General features: G+C 36.1%; 1 long non-coding RNA gene across 1 annotated transcript; it reads right to left on the reverse strand.

Annotated features, from left to right (window-relative positions):
- Window positions 1-2,926: 2,926 nt before the first annotated feature.
- Window positions 2,927-6,763, reverse strand: LOC148120628 (uncharacterized). The gene is made up of 2 exons (XR_015739143.1): window positions 6,690-6,763; window positions 2,927-3,748 (listed from the first exon to the last, which is right to left on the reverse strand). It is a non-coding gene; the product is annotated as an uncharacterized LOC148120628 (long non-coding RNA).
- Window positions 6,764-7,190: the final 427 nt, after the last annotated feature.

Genomic DNA, 7,190 nt, shown 5'->3' on the forward strand with positions numbered 1-7,190 from the left:
TTGAGTACCCTTTGGGTTAGTCCCTGAAGGTATCAGTGTTTTCTTTTCTAAAGAGCAAGTAGGACATCTCTTTATAATCAATATCCTTAGTTTTTTGTCATGTAATTGAAAACTTATTCTTTAAACTTTTGCTATTGAAATGATGTTTCTTTATAAAATTCTGATGCCTTTACCACATTTCCCATCAATAATCTATCAATATCTGCATTATTTTGTGGTAGAGGACCTGGCAGACCAGTATGGGATTGGATGTGTGTAATGTATATGGGGCAAAGCCTATTTCTGCTTTTATCTTGAACTTGAATGTATAATGAAGTCAATTCTGTATGATCTGGTATAAATTTATTGTTTTCAATATGTAAAACAACTCTTTTGCATATTAAAAATCAGTAACTTTATTGAGAGGTTTTATAAAATGACTTAGTACCAAGAGAATGGCATACAACACTCTCTTTTGGACAGAATTTTAAGAACTTCATTCCACCTTACTTAAATCTTTTGATTTGGAACTTGCCTTTGCTCATTTATTTGCATCAGTTTTGAAATATGTGCTCCAGTTATTGGTGTGTAACATAAAATGTGGGAAGTATCGAAGTAGTTCTCTATTTAAGGTTAATTCTATCACTTTTGGGATAATTGTTATTAATCTCTCTGAAAAATTAGCACAAGTTCTTTGCCAGGGTCCATTGTCTTCCTATAAGTTTTTAATTGCAGTAGTAAAAGCACTCTAATCTCTGCTGGGTCTATTCCTACTAATTGACAAAGTAAAATTTTTTCTTTTATAATTAATTCAGAAACCTTTTTCACATAAGTTTTTTTAATTTACTTTTTTATTTATTTATAAAAATTTCCACTTCTTCCCCTACTCCCAATACCCTCCCACTCCCCCCACTCCCTCTCCTCCTCCCTCTCCAGTCCCAAGAGCAGTCAGGGTTTCCTGCCCTGTGGGAAGTCCAAGTTCCTCCCCCCCTCCCTTTAGGTCCAGGAAGGTGAGCATGCAAACAGACCAGGATCCCCAAAAGCCAGTACATGCAAACAAAACAAGACCCAGTGCCATTGTCAATGGCTTCTCAGTCAGCCTCCATGTCAGCCACATTCAGAGAATCCTTGTGGCAGTTTCTCAGGAAACTGGGAGTTAACCTCCCTCAGGACCCAGCAATTCCACTCTTGGGAATATACCCAAGAGATGCCATATCTTACTACAAAAGCATTTGTTCAACTATGTTCATAGCAGCACTATTTGTAATAGCCAGAACCTGGAAACAACCTAGGTACTCCTCAATAGAAGAATGGATAAAGAAGGTGTGGCACATATACACTTTAGTGTTTTACTCAGTGATAAAAAATATGGACTTTGGAGTTTGGGTTAGAAAAACAGTGGGATGTTTTAAGTGGTACTTAATTGGCCATATTAGTAGGAGCATGAAAGACAGTGGTTCAAAGGGTTAATTAAACTGTGATGGCCCAAGAGCTTATAGAAGAGATGACTATTAAGATTCAGCCTATATTTTTGTGATTTTTGGTGAAAAAAGTAAATTATTTTTGCCATAATTCAAAGAGCTGTTCTGAAAATAAAGTGAAGGATTTTACAACAATTCTGTAGACATGGGAAAACTGAAAACAGCCTGGCATAGGCTCTTGTTGTGTTATTATTAGTGTTAACTCTGGTTAAGATTTATGATTAAAATGGTCAAGTTGAGCAAATAAAAACACAAAAGGTACAGAATGTGAAAGTGGCATCCAGAAGTGGAATAGACCTAAATCCCCGGGCTCAGGAATACACATGGATTAAGAAATGAAATAAATGGAATGGTGACCTGAGAGCAAGATCCCACCCAGGTAAGTTTTCAATTTGTGAAATGAATTAGGGAAAAGCTTTGACGCAGGTGTTGTCATGAATATGTTTAATACCAGCACTGGAAAGACTGAGAGGTAGGGAGATCTCTGAGTTTCTGCATGGTACACAGAACAACTTTCATGACAGCCAAGCTTAGGCAGAGAAAGACAGAATGATAGCAAAGATTGTAATTGAGTGAGAGGACCATCTTCCAGGCCAAGAAAGCAGCAGAACTTGGCAATTTTGACCATGGTTTTTATTTCTTTAGAGATAAAGAAGGAAAAAAATGGGTTATGGAATTTGTCTCCATACCTATGGAAAGCTTTTGAGTCCAAGTGCGTCAAGAGGGAGCTTGGTGTGTAGCAATGCATGACTTCATAAAACTGGCCAATCTGCACTTTATTAAGCAAGTACAATAAATAAATCTTTACAAGTAAAACCATTTTCCCATAGCATTTTCCTCCCCCATTTTTTCAAAACAAGAATTCTGAATTGAGTCTCCCTTGTTTAGCTTCATTCCTGACCATTATCCATATAACTTGTAACCCAAACACTAAACAAGGACAAACATCCATAATACATAGTTTTGGTGTAGTTTTCTGTCTACTCTCTACTGATTGGAGCCACTGATAATCTTACAAGGACCTAAAGAATATTTTGAATTATGGTCAAGTCCTGAATGGAATATTCTGTGAGTCTTGATCTTCTAAGCCAGTAGTCTTAAAACTGTATTGAATGCAGAACTCAGAGGAAACTGCAACAGAGGTCCTCTGAAATCTTGGATCATCTGGATCATCAGCTCCTATTGGAGATTCTTCAGGGGGTCTTTCTTGATAAAAACCTGATTTTTCTTTGCCTATAATGAATCCACAGGCTCTCATTTCTTGTGTAAACAAAAACAAATCTCTTCTCCAAAGTAACATACTTTTTGACTTAAATTTTGAAGTCAAGGCTTTTTCAAAATACATTTTTTGAATTAATCCAGCAGCCTTAATAAATAAATATCTTTTAGCAGCTTTTACTCCTTCCTCAGCCATCAAAAAAATTAAAGACAACACTATAACATACAGCACAAGGATTGTCTGTGTATTTTTCATCTTTACATGGCTTTATTTTAAACTTTATTTCTTTTATTTTTATTTTTTAATTTTTGGCTTTTTGAGACAGTATATCTCTGTGTATCTTTGGCTGTCCTAAAACTCACTCTGTCAATCAGGCTGTCTTAAACTCACAGAGATCTGTTTGCCTCAGCCTCCGAAGTGTTGGGATTAAAGGTATGTGCCACCACACCCAATTACTCTCTTTCTTTTTTTATTTTAAGGAATCTATCTTTTTTCTTTTCTACATATATTTTTTAACACACTGTAAACTATTTAGAGGCTTTTTGTCTGAAAGTATCTTTACTGTGTCTCTTTATTTTTGACCACAAGAGTCTTTAATTTGCTAAGTGATATGGCTATGATTAAAGTTTGGCTTTGACTGCTGGATTCAGCCCATTCCTTAGCTTTTTTTCTGAGAGTCTAGCCTCATTACAGAAATATTGGCAGGAGCGATATTTATTGCCACAACTCTATGGAGTTTCAAGGTCCCTTTCACCACCAAAAAGCATGCTGTTGTCTATTCATGGACACCATTTAACAGTTTGTGGCAGGGCCTCTTAAAATGGCTGCAAAGTTTTTGCAGCTAAAGGTGAGTCAGGAATCCTCTGTTAAATGAGATGTGCTTGCCTCTAGCAAAGAGAACAAACCCAAGAAATTGCTGCTACCAAGAAGCCATCTTTAAAACTGTTATTTTGCTTCTAGAATTACTTCCCAAGCTCTCTCAGATTTTCTGTGGATGCAGTTGGCCACACATTGGGCACCATTTGTTGACTGAGATTTCTGTTCCATCTGGTCCTGCAATTGTTCAGCCCTAAAGAAAACACACAGAGGTCTACATTAATTATAAACTGATTGGCCTAGAATCTTGAACTTATTAACTCTTATAACTTATATTAGCACATAATTCTTTTCTGTGTTTGCCACATGGCTTGGTATGTTTTTCAAGAGGCAGTCACATCTTCATTGATCTGTGTCTGGCTTTCTCTGTGTCTGTGTAAAGACTATATACTGACTCTTTCCTCTTCCCAGAATTCTCATCAAGCTAACTCTACTTCCTGCCTGGTCACCCTGCCTATACTTCCTGCCTGGCTACTGGCCAATCAGCATTTTATTAAACAATTACAAGAAACAAATCTTTAGAGGATAAAACCATTGTCCCACAGTACAGGGGTGATTCAATAGAACACTGTTCATTTACCATAAGTTTGTAGTCATTCTGCAATTAGTGTTGCTGCTAAAGTAGAAATTTAAACCATGGTGATCTGATAAGATACAGGGGCTTATTCCTACTTTTTTTTTAATATCTGTTGAAGTTTTATGTGGTCATTTTTAGAGAAGGTTCCATGAGGTGCTTAGAAGGTATATATATATGTGTGTGTGTGTGTGTGTGTGTGTGTGTGTGTGTGTGTGTGTGTGTGTATGTATATGTATATATGTATATATATTTAGTTGAATGTTCTGTAGATGTCTATTAGTCCATTTGAGTCATGATATGTATTAGTTCTCTTATTTCTCTGTTAAGTTTCTCTCTGCTTGACCTGTCCATTATGGAGAGTGTGTGTTGCTGGGTATAGTAGTCTGGGTTTGCATATATATATTTTTTATTATCTGCAGCACATCTGTCCAGGACATTCTTGCTTTCATGATTTCCATTGATAAGTTGAGTATAATTCTGATAGGACTGCATTTATATATTACTTGACATTTTTCCTTTGCAACTCTTAATATTCTTTCTTATTCTGTGTATGTTATATTTGTGCTTTTACTATCATATGATATGAGGGCTTCTTTTGGTTCTATGTGGTGTTCTGTAATCTTGTACTTTCATATGGATATCCTTCTTTAGATTGGGAAGCTTGTCTTCTATGGTTTTGTTGAATATATCTTTCAGTGACTTTGATTTGGAATTCTTTTTCTATCCCTATTATTCTAAGATTTCATCTTTTCATTGTGTCCCAGATTTCCTGGATGTTTTGTGTTAATACTTTGTTGAATTTAATGTTTTCTTTGACTGATAAATCTATTTCCTGTATATTATCTTCAACCCCTGAGATTCTTCTGTATCTTATATTCTGGTGGTTAATTTTACCTCTAGTACCTCTGTAGGTAAATAATTTATTTACCTATATTTTCCATATCTAGAATTCCTTCAGTTTGTGTTTTCTTTATTGTCTCTATTTCATTCTTCAAGTGTTGAACTGTTTACTTCACCTGTCTCATTTTTTCCTTAGTTTTCTTGTGTTTCTTTGAGAGATTTATTCATTTCCCCCAATTTTTTGTTTGTCTTTTCCTCAATTTCTTAAGGTAATTTTTCATTTCCTCTTTCAAGGTTTCCATCATTCTCTTAAAGTTGTATTTAAAATCTTTTTCGTCTGCTTCTTCTGGGTTAGAATGATCAAGTTTTACAGTTATATGACCACTGGGTTATGGTGTTACCATGTTGCTTTTAGGTTGTATTGGTGCCAACACATCTCTTCCTCCAATTGGTTCCAGACATATCTTTGCCTCCTGCTCCATTACTTGCAGTGTTTGTCTGTGTCTTTGAAAACTGTTCTTGGTCTATTATGTACTGTAGCTCTGTGTGTCTCAAGGAGCCACTGATGTCTCTTTTGGCCTGCTCTCTTTGTCTGCTTTCTTGGTCCACTCTGTGCATTCACAGTCTGTGCTTCAGAGTTTTTCTCTTGGTCCTTTCTGTGTAGGTGCAACTTGTGTTTCAGAGGGCCACTGAGGTTGTGGGATATAGGAGATTTTGGTGGCAGAATGGGATTTGTAGCTTGTAGGGTCTGATCGATGGGGTAGTATGTTGGAATAGTCTACCTGCAAGAAACTTGACTGCTGGCTGACTAGAGAAGTTGAAGCAGGTAGGGGAGAGGCCTTGTGTTTTGCCTTGATATGGAGGGTCTAGAGTGTGAGGTATCCATTGGGTGGGTGGTAACTCAACTCTTGGTCCTCTCTGTGAATTTGAAGCCTTTTTTAGAGTTTCATTGTGGTTTGTGGGCATAGGAGGGCTTGGGGTCAGAGTGTGACTTGTAGCTTACAGGCTCTAATGGATGGGATGGGGTTATTGGAGCAACCTCTTGGTCCTCTCTGTGAATTAATCCCCAATATTTATGTAAATGCTGAGTGAGCTAATTTATAATCCAAGGGATCCCTAAACCATGATGTCTAGCTAGATTATCCCAATAGGCAAGCTCAGGTTTCAAGTGAAAGATCTTTCTTCAATATATTATAAAGAAAGCAATTGAGAAAGACACCTGATATCAACTTCTAGTCACCAAATACACACATACACACACATACACAAACACACTAACACACACATTCACATGTATCTGCACACAGATATGCCAACACATGTACATATATGCTTACTAGGTAGACACATCTATACAAAAAAACACAAAGAATAAAAATAATTTATTTGATACAGTCAGAAAACTAAAATTAATGCCTTGAAAGATTAGTCTTGAAACTGATGACAATGCAATTGAAAACCTGAAATCTAGAAGAAATTAAAAATAATTTAAGGCTATCCCAAGAGCTGTAGATTGTCTAATAAAATCCCTAACATCAGCTATTAGAAACAATATTTTGAATTGTTAGTCAGAATTGTCCAACAGACTCCTACAAAACTATAGGTTATTATTTTGCTTATGGTTTTTCCCTTCAAAAATGTAGAAGGTAAATCCCTATTGCTGAAGATACCATGTGATTCAGACACATGAAAAAAGAGGATCTGAAATAGAACTGACCTGAAAATTTTCTTGCAGAGGATTAGTTCTCATGGTACCAGAAGGCAAAAAGTGATGGAAACTTCCTTAGAAAAGAAAAAAAAAATAGTAGTACTACCTTGAGAACCACAACAAGCATGATATAATAATCCTAAGGCTACGATATTGGCACATCTTCATGGGTAGGAATCAATAGCTCTCTAATGGACTATTAGAGAACATGAACTCTCTCACTGAACATGATTGAAATCATTTCTGGTACTGGAAATCTAGACAACTAACCAAAGTTTGTAAGACTAGGATCTTGGGAGAAAACATAAAACCAATACTTTACTCAAACAGCATATTCTCAAATTATTCTTTAATGTTATAACCATAGAGAAAGAGACTTTTTAATTTTTATTAAGACATTTCTCTTTGCAAGGCTAGAAACCATTACAGAAAACAACTTACCAAAAACAGTATTGGGGGACCCATTTTCAGCTGACACATCAACAATATAGCTCCTGCAACTAGCACTCA

The sequence above is a fragment of the Myodes glareolus genome, chromosome 10, assembly GCF_982192425.1.
Source record: "Myodes glareolus chromosome 10, mMyoGla1.1, whole genome shotgun sequence".
In the NCBI taxonomy this organism is placed as follows: domain Eukaryota; kingdom Metazoa; phylum Chordata; class Mammalia; order Rodentia; family Cricetidae; genus Myodes; species Myodes glareolus.